Source organism: Phyllostomus hastatus, unplaced genomic scaffold (genome assembly GCF_019186645.2).
Source record: "Phyllostomus hastatus isolate PE091 unplaced genomic scaffold, TTU_PhHast_1.1 phas_contig_40, whole genome shotgun sequence".
Lineage (NCBI taxonomy): Eukaryota > Metazoa > Chordata > Mammalia > Chiroptera > Phyllostomidae > Phyllostomus > Phyllostomus hastatus.
The window spans coordinates 79,611,338-79,631,215 of NW_025333872.1; the positions used below are offsets into that span (position 1 = coordinate 79,611,338).

The 19,878-nt window shown below is 40.2% G+C and overlaps 1 protein-coding gene across 4 annotated transcripts in view; it reads left to right on the forward strand.

Annotated features, from left to right (window-relative positions):
• ARFGEF3 (ARFGEF family member 3) overlaps nucleotides 1-19,878 on the forward strand; it is a 165,805-nt gene that overhangs the window by 24,767 nt on the left and 121,160 nt on the right. The gene's annotated exons all lie outside the window — the stretch shown is intronic.

Consider the following 19,878-nt stretch of genomic DNA (forward strand, 5'->3'; position numbering starts at 1 on the left):
CTATGAACAGTGGCGATGAGTAAGCGCCCGTAAGCTTGGAGTGTGCATGTTCATTTCCCAGGTTAATTTGACCCTGTGTTTCAGTCTTTCAGCAGCAGGGTTGCTGGTCATTCTGATCCTGCACAGTGTGTTCCTGCCTCCCCAGGCTGGGACTGCGAGTGCCCTGGTGCCACGTCATCCACTGGAAAAAACACCAGGGTGTGAATAGTGAGTCGCGTCACCTTGATAATAAGGCATCTGTGCCCCCAAAAGAGTGTTTAGGTGGTGGAGTGAATTATTCCATTTCCTGCAGTTTTGGAATCTCTCCCATGGATATTAGGATAGAAAAAGATGGGGTTCCTGTTTTTTTTTTTTTACCTTGGAGAAGGAGAGACATTTTCTTTAGCCTATGTAGTAGGATTGTACCCATAAACATAATTGTAGCAGAATAACAATTATAGTGTTTCAAATACTTGAATGCTTGATAAATTCATGAGCAAAGCTCCCTTTGTTCCATGTGAACATTTTTATTCACCTTTAGGGTCTTTGCTTGTTGGCGCTCACTTTGTGGGCTCCCTTTCATGTACTTTTGCAAACTCACCACGTCTCTGGATTTAGGGCATTTACAGCTGAGCCTATTGCAGAATGTCTGTGCTGAGTTTGCTCTCGGATGTGGTCTTGGATGGCTATGAATGCAGAGAATAATAACAGCAGGCCGTCCTGTGATAACACCTATGAGAAGGAGGATCTAGACAGCCCTCCTGGTTTAGCCAGACCTCTCAGTCCTTTATTGCCCTATTTTCTTGCCCTGGGCTGGGTTGTTGCCAAGAAGATTTTACTGTTTTGTGCTTTACCACCTTTAGGTCATGAGTCATTCTACTAAGAGAACACTCTGCAACTGTTGTTGGGTTTTTTGTTGTTTTTATTTATTTATTTATTTATTTATTTATTTATTTATTTATTTATTTTTGCCTGCCAGTACATTAAAAAAAATACTGAGCATAATTTTTTTTTTCTTCCAGACCATGTTCCATTCAGGAAGGTCATATGGTTATGTAACAGACTCAATATTACCTTGAATGCAGTGAAGCGGTCTGTTGCTGATATTCTATTACAAATACAATTGCCTTCAGCATGCCTGGGTTCCAAGGATGTATAAAACAGGCAGAAGGGGAACTGTAGTGCTCAGTCACAAACCCAACCTTTAAAACTCAACTTATCCTGAGAAACAGGTAGTGCCAAACCCGAGGCTGTTAAGTAGCAGATGAATGTACCTCTTATGCAGCCGACTCCTCAGGCCAATGGAGAGAAATGGAGAGTCTATAACATGTTTCAAGCAGACAGCACATAAAGAACCAAACCAGCCTTTTTGGCTTCCACCCAAGGTGGATTTTTAAAATGTGCTTGGAGTGCACAACCTATTGGGATATTTAGTCATTGAAACACCTCAGACATGTTACTGCTGGGAAAAGTTGCTGTTTATGGGAAAATAAAATTTTATATCATTGTTCTCTCTCTGATGTTCATTGCCAAATGAATTGCTGCAGGAGAGTGATCTCTATACATGGATGGCTGAGAGTGGTTTTCAATGTCTATGGAGAAAGAATTCCAGAGCTCTTAACAGAAACAGAGACTGACTGTAGCTTCAAAATATAAAAAGGTGTTTCCTTTTTCCCAGCTTTATTGAGGTATAATTGACACATAAAATCATACATATTTAAGGTGTGCAATATGACGACTTGATGTATGTATACATTATGAAATGATTAGCACCATCCAGTTAACATACCCATCTCTTCAAAAAGTTCCGTGTGTGTGTGTGGTGAGACACTTAAGATCTACTCCCTTAGCAAATTTCACGTATACAATACAGTATTAATTAACTGTAGTCACCATGCTGTACAATACACCCCCAGAACTTACTCATCTTATAACTGACAGTTTGCACTAAGAGTTTTTCCTCCCCCTGCCCCCCCCCCCTCGCAGCTTCTGGCAGCCATTGTTCTATTCTCACTGTCTATGAGTTTGACCTTTTTAGATGGTACATACGAGTGAGGTTATGTAGTATTTCTCTTCCTGCTTCTGGCTTATTTCATTTAGCATGTCTTCTGGGTTCACCTATGTTGTTGCAAATGACAGGGTTTCCTTTTTATGGCTGAAATAATATTCCATTGTGTGTCTGTCTTATCTATCTAAATGTCTAGGTGACAGGTAGATAGATATCACATTTTATTTATCCTTGATCTTTTGATGGACACTTGGGTTGTTTTTGTAACTTGGCCATTGTGCATAATGCTGCAATAAGCATGGGAATGTAGGTATTTCCCCAAGATACTGATTTGGTTTCCTTTGTGTATTTGCCCAGAAGTGGGATTTCTATATTTAATTTTTTGAGGATCCTCCATACTTTTTTTCATAGTGGCTGTACCAGTTTACATTTTCCAAGGGTTTCCTTTTCTCTACATCCTTGCCAAAACTTGTCTCTTGTTTTTTGATAATAGCCATCCAAACAGGTGTGAGGTGATACCTCATTGTAGTTTTTATTTGAAATTTTCTGATTAGTGATGTTGAATACTTTTTTATTGACTTGCTGGCCATTCATATGCCTTCCTTGGAAAAATATCTGTTCAGGTTCTTTGCCCATTTTTAATTAGATTATTTTGTTGTTGTTGTTGTTGTTGTTTTTGGTGTTGAGTTTTATGAGTTCCTTATCTATTTTGAATATTCACCAGTGTTAGATATGTGGTTTGTAAGTAATTTCTCCCATTCTGTAGGTTGCCTTTTCATTTTGTTGATTATTTCTTTTGCCATGCAGAGGCCTTTTAGTTTGATATGGTCCCAACTTGTTTGTTTTTGCTTTTGCTGCCTGAGCTTTGTTGTTACATTCAAAAAATCGTCACAAAGGTGAATGTCAAGGAGGCTCTTCCCTCCATTTTCTCCTAGGAGTTTTACAGTTTCAGGTCTTATGTTTAAGTCTTCAATTCATTTCAAGTTAATTTTTGTGAGTGGTGTAAGATAGGGATCTAAAAAGAATAATTTTGACCTAGGATATAAAATATAATTAAAAACATTATTTAGAAAGGAAGAGAATACACAAATGATACACTCTAAGAAACAAAGGAATGTTTTTACATTGTGATGTGAGTGTGTTCTTTCTATAGAAAATCCAAAAGCTTCAAAAACATCATTATTGACACATGATGCCATGTTGCGTGAACTATGTGGTAGGTTTCATTATATCCCCACTTTGTAGATAAGGAGATTGAGGCCTAAGAAGGGTATGACCCAGTAATAACTGGGAAAGTCTGAACTCTCTTGCCAGTTGGCTGTAAAAGTCAGATCACATGGTGATGATAAATCCTAATATTTGGTTTATTTTCTTCTGAGTGCATGTAGTGAAAAATAGCTCACATTGTATATGAGGTCTGTGTACAAGGTGTCTAGCCATGTAATATGAAGAATAGAGACATTTGTTGAAGAAGATACAAGATACTAGAAACATTGTACATGGGACAGTGATGCCTCAGACCCCTTCAAAGCAGGCACTTGGGCCCTCACACAGGTCTCCCGGTCACCATCAGCTGCCCCATGGTATTTTCTTGAATCTCATGGATGGTCTGAAATCTCTTCCCTTTCGAAGGTGATTTTAGTTTTGGGAAAAGCCAGAAGTCACAGGGTGCCAAATCTGGGCTGTAGTGGGGCTGAGTCACCTGGGTGGTTTGATGTTTCACAAAAAACATCTGCATGAGATGTGATACATGAGCAGACTCATTGTCGTGATGCTGTTGCCAATCACCAGTTGCCCGTAGCTGCAGCCTCCTGCATCATCCAAATAGTTTCCATGGAGGAATGTTCAAGCTTAACACAAAATTTGTGCAGATTTGTTGCTGTACTCACTCATTTCGAATGTGACAGCCACACAGCACACATGCTTACTCAACAGCATCTACCAGCCCCACTGACTAGTACAGTGAAGTTGTTGTTCACACATGCACATTCCAGTCCACTCTCCTTGACTGCCAGGTCACATCGATGTCATGCAAACCATTCTTGTTATATCAATGGCCGGACTTTTTCTGGCCAGACCTCATATAATATTTTATAACTTGCTGTTTTCACTTACTATGATATAAAATTTTTTTTCTATGCCATTAAGCATTTTAATGCTTTAAAAGCATTTTAAGGGCCATTAAAATTCCATCAAATTGATGTACCATGGGGGGAAAAGGTCATGTTAATATTTTCCTCATTACAGTTATGACTCTACCAGATTGTCAGAAATTGACACAAAATCCTAGGGATCTCTTTGAAGGTATGGCCTAGGTTTTTTAATTTAGGGATCATAATACTAAAGGAAGTTCACTTGCTTAGTAGAGGATTTCACAAACATGTGTTCATTACCAGTTGATTGTGAGCCAAGGAAGGTTAATAAATTTTCCTACACAGATATTTATCAATATTCCTAACCACCTATATAACTAGCCACTGTATTCTGTGCTGTGAGGGTGGGAGAGACACTACCCTGCCAGGAGGGGTTCTAGAAAGGCTAGTAGGGCTGAGCACAAGCATGAAGGTGGGTGGTATTTGTAAAGATGGATGGACCTGTAAATAGAGAGAACATGAGCATGTGTTTGATTATTGATTGTTAGCGTTGAGTGGTAGTCTACCTTGGCACTGATGATTGAGCTTTCCCCTTTCCATGTATTCAGACTATCCTGATGCTTAGCTTTTATGTCTTGGGCTAAACTTGACAATTTAATGCTTGATGCTTTGCTGCTGTAGATAAAAAATCAATAAAAGAGTGCAGGATACAGACTCTTTTATTTTCTGGGACCTGTGGGCCTGCACATTTTATATCTGAGTTTGCTATTCAGACAGAAGCAGGTCTTGACTGTACTTGTCCTGAAAGGAGTGGGGGGTTTGCAGTGGCTTTCCTGTGCTGGGTTGTTTTGGGGAGAACATAAGCCAGATGGAAGATTGAAATTTTGTGCTAATTTGCAGGGATGCCTGTGCTTATTTTCAGGTTGTAGATACCTTTGCCTTCCATTTTAGCTTCTTGTAAGGAAGAGGTAACATTTTGCTATGGAAAGACTGTGGGCTTTGTATCATATAGTCCTTACATTTGAATCCAGACCCATCCACTTACCAGCTGTGTCCGTGGTACATAACTCTGAAAGTCTCTTGTATTTTATGTATTTGTTTGTTTGTTTGTTTGTTTGTTTATAGGGAGAGAGGAAGGGAGGGAGAAAGAGAGGGAAACATCAGTGTGTGGTTACCTCTTGTGTGCCCCAAACTGGAGAACCTGGCCCGCAACCCAGACATGTACCCTGACTGGGAATTGAACAGGCAACCCGTTGGTTTTCAGGCCAGCATTGAGCCACAGCAGCCTGGGCAGTTTCTTGTATTTTAAAATGGACATGTTAATGTCTACTGCCCCAGTTCTTGTGAAGATTAGATGAAATAAAATAATGAGAAAGTTCTTAGCTCACAGCCTCCTCTGATGCACTCATCACGTCTCTTTGTATCTTTACCTCCTCCTCTAGAGCAGTGAACAAAGTGTTCCTACTTTTTCCTAAGGTTTAACAGTGGGGTTAAACTTCTAACAGGACCTAAGGCTTTATAGTAGTTAGGTGACATGGGGAAAGTACTTACTGTCTCTTAGCCTGGTAGCTCATTGATGACATGGAAGTAATTACCTGTTGCATAGGGTTGTAAGTACTAAACGAAACCCAACTTTCCCACCCAGAGACCATGATCGTGTATGTAGGTCAAGGTCTAGTGCCCAGCACAGAGTGGGCAACTCAGTGACTGGTAGGCACTACAACTGAATGGACATGTCTTTGAAGGAGAGCCTCCCTCTTGCCGTGTTCCTGAGCATCACAGTCTCCTCTGACTTTTCCTTTGCTGCTGTCCTTCTCTCTACTCACCTGCTGGAGAGATTTTTCTAAGCTCCGCCCTTCTGCTTTGAACCTGTAGCTTTCCTTGGAAGTTTCATCCATTTCAATGGCTTTAGCTCTCACTTTTACATAGATAATGTCTAAATTTTTCCTGAGCTCCAGGCCATTCCATCTAATTTTCTACCTGCTAGTACTTGGATGCCAAAAGTTATTACCCTTCCCACTTCCTCAAAACTGTTCTCCCAGTAGGTTCTCTATTCTTCTGTGCTATCTCTGGTTCTATTTCATTCTTTCTATTCCTGAATACAGGCCTAACTGTTGTTCTTTCAGCTCTCGACCCTCTCAACAGAATGTAGTCCCTTCTAGGCTTTCCTGCTGCCAGTGAATAATGATGACAACAACAGAACTATAATAACAAGACACTGGCAACAGTAAGAAAAAGTACCATGACAACAGCCATTTGTTCAGTGTATACAACTTGCTGGGCACTCTCATACCACCCTAAGTGCTAGGCAAGGTGGGACCCTGCCTGGGCCCATGTTATAGAGACCCCAACTTTCCCACCCAGAGACCATCCAGCACCCTAGGCTACCTGAAACCTCGGAATTCCCTGCACTGATTATGCTGAGCCTTCACTAGAAACTGCATGTGGGCCTTTCCCCCAGCTCTACCTTTCAGAATGCAGGTGGTACCACAGGTGTGTGCATTTCTAGGCCCAAGGCCTGGCCACAGAGCAGTTATGTGCATGGGTTGTGGCCGGAGGGTGGCCTGCAGGATGCGGTGTCCATACTTGCGCCCATGAGATCCCCAGTGGGGCAGGATAGAGCCAGGGATGGGAAGAAAAGGGGGTTGGGCCAAGGGCCTTGAAACAAACTACAAATGTCAGAATGGCCGTAGACAATCAATTCAAAATTTTTCTAATGTGGCTTCTTATCTAGTCATTGTTATACTTCTCAAGACAGGTAATATTAGTTCCATATTTTTAGGTGAATAAAAGTGAGAGCTGAGGAGCTTAAATACTTAGTGCACAAGTTGTAACTGGCAGAGCCTGAAGTTTATCCAGATTAGTTTGACTCCAAAATTTTTCCCATATGTTCTTTTTATCCATTTTCTACATTGTAGCCAGAGTTCCATTTTGTAGAAAATCATTCCCTTGATTAAATTCTCCCACTAGCTCCTTATTTTCAAATGGCTGAAGGCCAGTTTCTCTGGCCTATACACAAGACCCTTTGAAATGTGGTTTGAATCTACCCTGTCAAACTTACTTCCCACCAGTCTTTCCACCATGGGTTATCAGGTCACAGTGGTATCCGGTTGTTCCATGGACCGACTCTGTGCCTTTGCACTCACAGCTTCAGCTGTGTCTGTCCTTTTGCTCTTCTTCACCTGGCTGACCCAGTCCCATACTGTCCTCTCCATTTTAGTAGGGCAAATAAATGTTACCTTGTATGAGGACACTTGCAGTTTTCCAGACAGCATCTCTCCCACCCCTGTTACACTGTTGTAGTTGGTTGTGTATACCTTAATCCAAGTGCTTATTACCTTGTATTATGTTTGTATATTATCTCTTGTTAGCTTCCCTAGACTGTGGGGTTCCATGTGTTTTGTTTATCATTACATGCCTACCATTTCATACAGAGCCTGGGCACATAGTAGGCTAGATCAATTTTTATTTTAAAAAAATTAAAGATCTTTTTATTACTAAAAGTCTTAGTACTTCGCACAAATAGATTATTAGCCATTCATACAAATTTTAGTTCTGACAGTTATATTGATCTGTTAATGGACTGCTTTTACAAGGCATTTTTAAAATATATTTTATTGATTATGCTATTACAGTTGTCCCATTTCCCCCCGTTCACTCCCCTCCCTCCTGCACACCCCCTCCCACCCACATTCCCCCTTTTTAGTTCATGTCCATGTGTCATAAGTTCTTTAGCTTCTACATTTCCCATATTATTCTTGCCCTCCCCCTGTCTATTTTCTTCCTACTGTCTATGCTACTTATTCTCTGTACCTTTTCCTCCTCTCTCCTCCTCTCTCCTCCTCCCTCCTCCTCCCACTCCCCTGTTGCTATCCCTCTATGTGATCTCCATTTCTGTGGTTCTGTTCCTGTTCTATTTGTTTGCTTAGTTTGCTTTTGTTTTAGGTGTGGTTGTTAATAACTGTGAGTTTGCTGTCTTTTTACTGTTCATATTTTTTATCTTCTTTTTCTTAGATAAGTCCCTTTAACATTTCATATAATAAGGGCTTGGTGATAAGGAACTCCTTTAACTTGACCTTATCTGAGAAGCACTTTATCTGCCCTTCTATTCTAAATGAAAGCTTAGCTGGATAGAGCAATCTTGGATATAGGTCCTTGCCTTCCATGACTTGGAATACTTCTTTCCAGCCCTTTCTTGCCTGTAAGGTCTCTTTTGAGAAATCAGCTGACAGTCTGATGGGAACTTTTTGTAGGTGACTGTCCCCTTATCTCTTGCTGCTTCTAGAATTCTCTCCTTCATTTTTACCTTGGCTAATGTAATTATGATGTGCCTTGGCATGTTCTTCCTTGGGTCCAACTTCTTTGGGACTCTCTGAGCTTCCTGGACCTCCTGGAAGTCTATTTCCTTTGCCAGATTGGGGAAGTTCTCCTTTATTATTTGTTCAAATAAGTTTTCCACTGGTTGCTCTTCCTCTTCTCCTTCTGGTACCTCTATAATTCGGATGTTGGAACGTTTAAAGATGTCCTGGAGGTTCCTAAGCCTCTCCTCATTTTTTTGAATTCTTGTTTCTTCATTCTTTTCTGATTGTATGTTTTTTATTTCCTTCTGATCCACTCCATTGATTTGAGACCCAGTTTTCTTTCCATCACTATTGGTTCCCTGTGCATTTTTTTTTTCATTTCACTTATTGTAGCCTTCATTTTTTCATCTAATTTGTGTCCAAAATCAACTAATTCTGTGAGCATCCTGATCACCAATGCTTTGAACTGTGCATCTGATAGGTTGGCTATCTCTTGGTCACTTAAAAGTATTGGCTCTGGGGCTTTAATTTGTTCTTCTGTTTGAGCCATTTTTTGTGGGGTTTGTCTGGTCACACCTGTTGTATAGTGAGGGGTGTTGCCTTAGGTGTTCACCAGGGTGGGGCAACCCAGTTGCTGGGTTGTGATGCTATATGTGTGGGCGCAGTCAGAGAGGGAACAATGGCGCTTGCTCAGCTCTCTGTTGGATTTCAGCCCCCTCTGTCACTTCCCACAAGTAATTTGGGCCCTTCTGGTGCTGGTTCCCAGGTGGGTGGGCTTGTGTACATTCTAGGACCCTGTGGGTCTCTCCAATGAACTCTCCTGTGAGGCTGGGAGTCTCTCCCAGCACCTCAACCTCCACAAGTGTTTTCAATCAGTGCTTTTAGGCTTTATTTCCCGGAGCTGGGGCCCTGGGTTGCAAGGTCTGTCTCACTGCCCATTTTCACCTGGTTTATCTGTGCGTGAATATGTGCCTGCGGACAGCCAGCTGCCTTGAACGCCTCACTGAGTCTGCTCATTGTCTCCCCACGCCCGAGGTGTGCCATGGGTGTCTGCTAGCCTCTGCCTGCATTCTGCGCACCCAAGTCTGCCAGTCACCGCTTTTTCCTGCTGCAACCCCTTTCCTCAGGCCGCCAACTCTGCCCCTCTTACTGGTCTGGATGAATGGTTGTCGGGACCTCCATACAGTTCAGTTTTCTGTCTGTTCTGGTTGTTTTTTTTGTTTCTAAATTTTTGTTGTCCTTAATTTTGGTTGTGCAAGGAGGCACAGTGTGTCCACCTATGCCTCTATCTTGGCTGGAAGTCCTTACAAGGCATTTTTGACGTCATAACTGGAAATCTCTATTACACAGAAAAATTTTACTTTACATTCAGTTCTACCATTTAGTTGTCATGGCACTTAACTGGTGAGAAATCAGTATGATAAATGTATATGTATATTATTTTTTACCTTTAATAGACCAGTGAGTTCTGAGTAGAACATAAAAAAAACTAGTTATTTTCTCAAAGGGTTCGGTTTTGCTTTTAAGTTACCTGCCTATGGTTATATAGACTTTCTTGAAAGATATTTATGTGTTGCTACTTTTTAAGGTGCAAATACACATTTTCATAAAGTTAATAGCACACAAAAAGATTATATTATGGTATTATCTAACTAATTTTCTCTTCTCCCATAAGACTTGAGTATTTGAGTTAGAAATCTTCATTTTTGTGGTTTATTTCCAGTTGCCTCTCCATGGCAGAGATTTGGGGCCAAGTCCTACTTCTCGATTGCCAGATGGAGCATTTTCATCGTGAAAAAAAAATCATTAAGTAGCAAAGTGCATGTGGTTCTGTGTTACAGGGCAGGGCAGAGCCATTTCCCCAGGCGCGTTTCTTGCTGTTAGTATATTCACACTCTAAGCAGAAAAGCTCGATTGTGGGAAAACATATCACAGAAAGAAACAAAGTTAAATTAAGCATGCTGATTTTAGATTATATATATGACTAAGGTAATTATAAGGTCAAAAGCAAGCCTGTTTTCAGTCAAAAAGACTTTCAAGAGAAGATGAAGAAAGAATTTGAAAGATGGTAAGGAAATGTCCTAGGGAAAAGGGAAACCATCCCAGGAACACAGCCCATTTTTTGATAAAGGGAATGGGGGGTGGCATGTGGGGGGCACGTGGTGACTTGTTAGAGGAGATGAGGCTAGCACAGGGAAAGTACAGGAAGGATTAGATGGAAGCTGTTACCGGAAGGTGGCCATTCAGGGTTCCAGGCCAAACGCTTTGAAGGAAAGGGAGAGTGTACTTATGCGCATGTGGGATTGGCTAACTTCCCTTTTTCTCTACTGCTAAAGGTGTTATATAATCTACATTTAAAATTTTTTTCAAGAATAAAGCATAAATAATAAAACCATAATCATCCATATTCCCAAAAGACAGAGAGTACATTTTGGAGGTATTTTGATGAATTAGCTCCTTCTCTCTCCCTCCTCCGCTCACTCTGTGTGTATATGTAATTTTTTTATCCAAGAATGGAACAATGGTATGGTAGATATTCTAAATTGTTTTCTCTCCCTCTCTCTCTCTCTCTCTCTCTCTCTCTCTCTCTCTCTCTCTCTCTCTCTCTCTCTCTCTCTTCTTTTTACTTCTTGGCCTCAGATTTTCAAAGCTTTTTTCTGTGTTAATGAAAACTTTTCAGAATACTTTTAATTATTGTATATTATTTCATTCTATAAATGTACCAAAGTTTAACCTTATTTACATTATAAATAAAACTTCAGTAAAGATTTTTGCATCTGAAACTTTGCTACATCTGGGATGGTTTCTTTAGAAAAGGTTCATAGAATAGAAAACCCTAGGTCAAAACATATTAATGTTTTTAAGCTTTTGATGTCATTATTGCAAAACTGTTTTTTTTTTATGAGAGTCTTAAAGATCAAAAACTTTCCGTGGTGCCACAGAAAGTGGCTATCTGAGGAATTAAGTGTATATCGATGGAGGTGAGGAGTTGTTTACAGTGTTTCGAATTGGAAAAATGTAAAAGTCAATGTGTAAAATCATCAACGTGGAGATAATATGAGAAAAATGTAAGGCTGGATTGGCAATGGTCAAAAAGAAGAGTAATTTATGAAAGGTCCTTAATAGTCTTAAATGCTTAACCCACTTCTTGGAACACAATTGAAGAGTGACAAATGGGAAGCATTAAGGTCACGTGCTGCCAAGGAGCTGGAGTTCAGGGGTCCAGTTGCTGCTTCACCTCTTGTCCAGGAGTAAATTTTCCTCTCTTCTCCTCAATTCCCTATCAGTAAATGCCAGTGATGTTTGTCCTTCCTCATCGGGTTGGGGTGAGAATGAAATGAGAGAACGTTTGGAAGCCCTTAGCCTGGTGTGTGACTTCTGCAGCCACTCTTCCTTGTATCAGTTAGGAATCCTTTAGTTGAAGATGCCAGAACACTCCGACCAAAGAAAAAGGCCAATATATGTTGTGTCTGACACAAAGTGTTTGTTTCCAATGGAAGGAGGAAGCTGTTTGCTTTGGCCTCTTTCTTACTGGATTTGTTCCTGTTTACAGATTCATCCAATGTTCAGATGGCCTTCATCTTCACACTTCTTATGCATTTTCCTGTTTTTTGATAATCAGAAGGTGAATTTACACTTGCCCCTGACTTGGACAGAAATGATGTCTGTTTTCCTCTGTTTTATAGTCAGTGCCAAGTACAGTATCCTGAACATAATAGATGTTCAGTAGTTGTAGAAAAAAGCAAATTCCAGAACCCTCTCCCTTATGATTATTATGGATTTCATGTATCCTTTTTTCCCTCTAGAAATAAAAAAAAATTACAATGTTTTCCCCCTGATCATAGAACTTTAGCTTATATTTTCAGGTAAAATATCAAGTTGCAATCCACCTTTATTTTTTTCAAGGATAAATAAATTCTGGGGATATAATGTACAACCTGGTAACTATAGTTAACAATACTATATTGTATGTTTGAAAGAAACTAAGAGAGTTGATCTTAAAAGTTCTCATCAGGAGAGAAATAATTATAACTCTGCGAGGGGATGGATATTAACTAATCTTATTGTAGTACTCATTTTGCAACATATACATATATGAAATCATTTTGTTGTATACCTTAAACTTATACAATGTTATATGTCAGTTATATCACAATACAACTGGAAATATTTTTTATAAAATAAGTAAAAATTTACTCTCATCTATTTTATTGACCAATAGTATTTTATATTTTTTAAATATTGTAAGAATATTAGGAGAAAACTTCAAATAAAAAACCATTCTCCTATGATAATATTTTTGTTTATTTTCTTTTCTTTTGCAGCTTATTTTTTTAATAAGACATATCAAATAAAAAAGAAAATCTACATAGTAGTTAAGCATTTTCAAGTGATTGATAAGCCTACCTAGTTGCCAGCAGTTGCCCTTCAGTTACAAAAACAAATCTATTAGACTAGTGAGGTCCATGCAGTAATTTAAGGTTGGTTTTCTTAATGGACAAGATCAGTGGGTATAATAGCAACAAAGAATCCATGGATAGCAACGTATGTACCAGAAAGAAATGGAAAGAATGAGTTCCATATTTAATATTTTGTCTGGGTGCATGAAAATTTACTCACCTTTTTGAGCTGACCAGGAGAAGGAAACACACCAGAGAGCTGTTTTTGTGAGAAGCCAGTGGCTTTGTAGCTTTAAACATATTTTCTTCAGATTATGCTGGTATACTCTAGAGTTTTATAAAAATTGACACAAACAGAAAGAATAAAACAAGAAAATGGAAGCTCTCTCATACCACTGTCTGGAAATACCCACCATCAACATTCAACCCAGCTCTTTGCTAGCGCCCTACTTGGTTTTCATTGCTGTGTGTCCTTTTGTACTGTTTGGATTTTTTAATGTATACATATGCCTTTTATAATACAATGATAGATGATAAGTTTATATCTTGAGGGTGACTATAACCAATGTTTTATTATTTAGGATTCTTTTCAAAACATTGAATCATGGAAAATTTCATATCATATAAAACTCTTTCCAATCCACAAAAATGTCAGTTTCATTCACTCAACTTAATAATTTTAATAGGCTTGCTAAGAAACGCTAAAGGCCTGGAGGAGAAAACAGATTTTGTGCTGTTCACAGCTGTATCTCCAGGGCCTGAAACAGTTCCTGAAAGATGATTCTAATCTTCATTATGAACTATAAAAGGATTGGTACTGATAAAAACAATTTTATGACATTAGAAATGGAAATAGAAATGAAATAGAAACATTTTAACTGTATTGCAGAGAAAATCAATTAAGGGACCAATTCAAAAATGTTCCATGTGCATTTGAAAAGAATGTGTATTTTGTTTCTTTGGGGTGAAAAGTTCTATATATATCAGTTAAGTCCACTTGGTAAAGGGCATTGTTCAATGCCACAGTATTCTTGTTGATATTTTGTTTGGAAGATCTATCCGTTTTTGACAGTGGGGTATTAAATCCCCTACTATAATTGTGTTACTGTCTATATTTTTATTAAAGTCCTCCAAGATTTCCCTTATATATTTGGGTGCTCCTATGTTGGGTACATTTATATTTATACCTTCTTGGTGGATTCTTCCCTTGAGTATTATGAAGTATCCTTCTGTGTCTCTTTTTATGACCTTTGTTTTGAAGTCTGTTTTGTCTGATATAAGTATTGCTATCCCAGCTTTTTTTTCCTGTCCATTTGCTTGGAATATTTTTTCCAACCCTTCACTTTCAGTCTGTGTAGGTCTTTTGTTCTGAGGTGGGTCTCCTGTAGTCAGCATATGTGTAGGTCATGTTTTCTTATCCATTCAGCTGCCCTATGTCTTCTGATTGGAACATTTAACTCATTTACATTTAAGGGTATGAGCAAACAAAACGTAACCAGAGACATTGAAATAAAGAACAAACTAACAGTAACCAGAGGGGAGTGGGAGGGGGATAATGGGAGGAAAAAGGGGCAAGGTCATAAAGGAACATGTATAAAGGACACATGGACAAAGCCCAACAGGTGTAGGATCAAGGGTGGGAGGTGGGGATGGGGGAGAGTGGGAGGAAGTGGTGGGTGGAAAATGAAGACATCTATACTTGAACAAAAATTTTTAAAATACCATAAAAAATGGAAAACAAAAAGGAACCAATTCAGTTCAAATCACCTCAGTAGAATGGCTCTGACAGAGCTTAGTGAAAATCCATCCATGTGGACACAAACTGTTTAAAACCTCAGTATTCAGAAGCGTAATAACATCTGTAGTGTCACAACAAAGGGGTAAAAAGCCCATAGTCAAATTAAGAAAGGGCATGGCTACTAGGAAAAGTGATGGCTGTGGCTCAAACCCATCACCTCACTCCAGAGCCACACTTTTTTCACCCATCCAACCTCCCTATAGGTTCTCAGCTGCATGCCTGCTGTCCAAAGTAATGCATTGCTTCATGGAGGACCACTCAAAATAAGATAATTTACGACTTGTTTGCTGCCTGTCCCCAGTCTTTTTCACCTTGTGGACATTTGGGTTGCAATTATTTACATATTTTTAGAATTTATTTTTCAACTACAGTTGACATACAGTGTTATATTAGTTTTGGGTATACAACCTAGTGTTTAGACATTTGCATACCTTGCAAAGTGGTCACCCCAATAAGGCTAATATGCATATGGTATAACTGCACAGTTATTACAGTATTATTGACTATATTCCCTGTGCTGCACTTTGGATTACTCTTTTTAAAGCAGCGTGCTATAGACCAGAGGGCGGGGCTGGGGGTGGCTGTCTGCTGGTATAGACATTGTGGTAGAGACCTAAGGACATGGGTTTTAAAGACCAGCGGTCAGAGTTTAAATCACAGCTTTGTCATTACAAATATGTGACCTTGGGCAGGTAAATCTAATCTCTTAGTTTGGTTAACAAATTTCTACTTTCAAAAATTATAATGAAATAAAATAGTAACTACAGACATGTGTTGCATGGTACTTTGCACATAGAAACCATTGATTTTCAACTAGAGTCATGGTTACCATGCGAAGGAGGCCAGTTATTGAGTACATGGCCTAGGTTACAGCAGACCTTAGAAATCTAAAGTACCTTTGTGCTCCTTCCCATGGGGAGCATCAAAGGGGAATCAGCCTAATGTTCAGGAGTGCATTTGGTTTTACTTGAAGTTCATGTTTGTGCACATACCAAAAGGTAATTTTTGGTAAATTCCAACTTTTTCCCTATTCACCTATTTTCATTTCCCCTTTTCCGTTGTTATCTTCCAGCCCAATAAAGCTGGTCTGTGAACCCGACAGTGCAGTTACGGAAATCAGCTCAGTCTCCTTGACGTGCCCAGGTGCTGTGTCACAGGCGGTGCCTCCCTCATGCATAAGCAGCGCCGCTAATCATTCCGCTTTAAGAAATAATGTGGCATGTCAGGACACGAAACCTGGGGCCACTGCCTTTATTTAATTAGGCAAGAGTGGATTTGCACGTGCCTGTGCATAAAAAGTAATCGCTTAATGTAATTGAATATTGGTTCTTGGCATTCCCTTCTCCCAGTGAGGCAACATCTAGAAAGATCAAAAATGGTTTATTCTAGTACAGCGTGTGCAAGAGGGCACAGAGTGTGTGCCATGCTGCTTCTACATTATAAGTTGCATTCTTAGACCCAGTTCACAGGCCCTGTAATTCTCTTCTATTAAAATCATCTTTAAAAAATCAGGCAGCAGGGTTTTATGGTGTATGGTGTATGGTATTTCACAGAGCATACTGTGAAATCGCCTCTGCCCCATGAGCTACATTCATTTCCTGCATGTGTTCCTTTCCTGTTGAGGTCAGGATCTGAGTTTTGTGACGCTGATCTAGGACTTTTGGGTCTGAGGGGATGGGAGGCCTGGGTGCTGAGGAGAGTTAGTCATCCCCCTCACCTCCTATACACACGCACACATGCACGCACATGCTGTGTGCACGCAGCTACCGCCCATCCTAGCTGAACCCTAAGCCCCGCCAGGGAACATGGCCTTCTTTTCTGAGGCAGACACTGAAGTTTCTGCTACGTTGGGCAGGGTCCTTTGCCCTGTGAGCAGGAGATATTAACACGGGATCCATGTGGAGTTGGGGTTTGGGGGTGGGGGCTGTGAATCCCCTAGAATTATTTTCGAGAAAGAGGGTCTTTGGCCACATTTTTGTGTGTTTATGATCCAGAAAAGGTTAAGAAACCAATCTGTTCTAGCTTTGCTCTGACCCTTTGAGACCAAAGAGTGGTGGAAGGGAGTTGGTCTTGGGAGTCAGATGGGTTTGGGTTTGAATGGTCTCCAAGAGGTTTTAGCTGTGTGGCCTTAACAGGACCAGACAGGCTACAGAACCATTTTGAGCCCCCATTTTCTCAAATGTAAAACAAGGTTGAAAATACCTATGTTAAGGTTATATTGATAGGTAGACTAAAAAAAGAAATGCTAAATGTTAGTTTTCTTTTCTCTCTTTTATCTCATGAATAAAATGAAAGCAACTGTCTGTTCTGTCTTATTCCTTGCCAGATCTTCTTGAGCACCCATCATGCATTGCCCACAGTAGGCACTCAAATGTTGGCTGAATGGCTGGCTGGGTGGTGGAGTGGGCACCTTAGTGCGGTGACCAGAAGGAACCTCTCCGCCTGCTTCTTCAAAGCGCTTATTTCCTGAGAGAAAGCTAGGGGCTATGACTGGTTTTGCTAAGACAGCCCTCCCAAGAGGGTTCGCCCCACATCCTTTCTGGATACCATGGCAAGTCTGTTTCATTTTTTCCGTAAAATAAAAGACACGTTTTCATTTTCACTAGTACCTTTATTGATTTGGATAGTTGGAGTATGTCTCCTGCATGGTATAACATTGATCATTCTCAGTTAATGTGTTGATTTGATTGCTGTCAACTTCAACTGGTCTACCCGACTGTGGAGAAATGTCCAGCAAGAAATCACCAGCACAAAACTTCACAAACCACTTTTGGCACATGCAGTCAGTCGTAGCACCTTCTCCGCACACCACACACATATTTTATGTGTTTCAGTTGCGTTTTCACCTGTCTTGAAATAATAAAACATTGTATGACAAAAATGTTGGAAATTTTCTCCCACCTTTAGTATTAAAACAACTACACAAAAATTCACCAGTTTTGATAAGGTTTTTGAAATGCATGCTGATGACAGCTGTTGCAATACAATCTAGCAGTTGTTTCAAATGAAGTTAAAGAAAACTAAGTGCTACTAGAGTCATCTTATGGAATAAACCAAACACTCTTTGACTAACCCAATATTTATTATCTGCATCTTTGTGGAAAAAGTTTGCCAACCCTGGATATATATTATCCACACTGCTTACTAAACTGCAGATTTGGCCATAAGATATCCTTTCTGTGGATTGAAAAGCTAAGACCAAAGAGTTAAAGATTGTGACTGAGATTGCATCACTTGTAAGTGGTAGGATTTGAATTCAGGTCTGCGTGATTCTACAGCCCCTGTTTTTTTTCCACTAAATACCCATACATTTTAACTCAGCCAATACCTAGTTGACTCCAGTACATCTTCCAGTCCTGCCTGGTGACCATGGCTGGCACAGGGAGCAATTCAGTGATGTGCCCTGGAATCATGGTGCAACCTGGCAGTCCTGGCATTGGTCCACAACCTGGTGCAGGTCTGCAGTATAAATCGTGTGAATGTACAAACAAACAGGTGAGAGAGTGGAATGAGGGTTTCAAGGACTAAGTTGCAGATGGCAGTGACGTGGGTATGCACCTGTTTATATGCAGACATAGTGCTGCTTTCCAAGGGTTAGGGAGGCTCAGCATTTCCAGGGGTGTTCTTTTTGCCACTGAACATGGTTTCTCCTCTTGTTGGATGCCCCTTGGTGAGTGATATGTACTATTCATGCATTTTCAGCACATAGCCACGCAACAGATATTTTCCCTCCTCCTGGCTATGAGACCACAGGAGGTTTGGACCTCCACACTTGCTCACTGGTACTGTGCCCGCATTGGCAGGTGTGACTCCATCTAAATTGGAGATGGAAGTTCTCTCACAGTAGATGAATCCTGGTGGAAATTGGACTGTTTTGAGTGTTTGCAGATGAAGTTCTATGGTTCTTCTGTTGGTACTCCTTCTGCCCATTATTCCCACTTCTCACCCTACTTCATCCTTCCAATGAGTTTTTCCAAGCTTATAAACTGGTTACAATTAAATAAAAGAAGTAACACTGGAAAAATCAGCTATTCCTGCTGGGATTGACTGCAGAGTAGTGTTTGCCTTGTAAATGTTACAAGCTGATGATAATAACAGCGACTCAGATAACCACCACCCAAGTGGAAGTAGCACAGTTGGGTAATTTATTCATTGGTCAAAGGATGTATCTAATGAAAAAACAGCTTTAGTGTTAATCAGTTGTCATATAACAGTGGGTGCTGTAACAACTGGTTAGTGAGGGGAGAGGTGGGAAGGGTTAGGAATGCGAATGCTCTTTGCAAGTGAGTCTGTTTTTGTCCTTTGTGAGCAGCATTAGGGAGTGTCTGTGATTCTCACTTCATCTCCCGTGGACTGCCGACAGAGGAGTCCGTGGAAAAGCGGCAGAGCTGCAGGGTGGACAGGAAGGAGTCAGGGCTATAATTAACTTGTGTGCTCTGCACCAGCGACCCTTATTTCTCCAAAGATGAGATTCTGTCGCCTTACCCTGTGGCTTTCACACCCTCTAAGGTCACGACTCTCTCAGTGTATGGTGAAAATATGAAACAGATAACAATGCAGCTGCTCTGGCTTCAGTGGGGATGGAAGCACCCGGTAGAATTAAGTAACATTTCATTTGTTGTGCCAGTGTTACTCCATGGGGAAATAATGGATGATTAAAATTCTTGATTTGTTGTTTAATTATTTAGAGCGAATGCTTCCAACAGATTTGTTTGTCTTTGTAGTCCTTTTGGTTTATTGCTCACGTGCTTTAGTGTCCGGTTATTTTCTTTAAGTTTTAAAATAGCCCAGTAGCTCTCCATGCATTTTGTTTGTTTCTTCTTCCATGATACCAGGTATTTATCATTGGTCAAAGCTATGGATGAATCATTTGTATTTCTGTCTTGAAAATGTGTTTATTAAGAATCCATCCAAAAATTGTGGGAGGGGATAATGGGGGAAAAAGAGGGAAGGGTTTTAGGAACAACTATGAAGGACACATGGACAAAATCATGGGGTGGGGGGCGGTGGGTTCCGGGGAGGGAGGTGGGGATGGCTGGGGTGGGGGGGTGGGAAATGGAGACAAATGTACTTGAACAACAATAAAAAAATATAAATATAAATAATAAATGATAAAAAAGAATCAATCTGAATATTCAGATAGACCTGTTACTGGAGACTCAAGAGAACACTTTAAAAATTATAAATGACTATGGGGCATTTTGACTTGGAGAGAAATGGACAGTTACTAGAATTTCTGTTTGTGTCGATGAGGCAAGGTGGTGGGGTCACTTCCTAGGTGAGGGAGAGGAATGAGCGA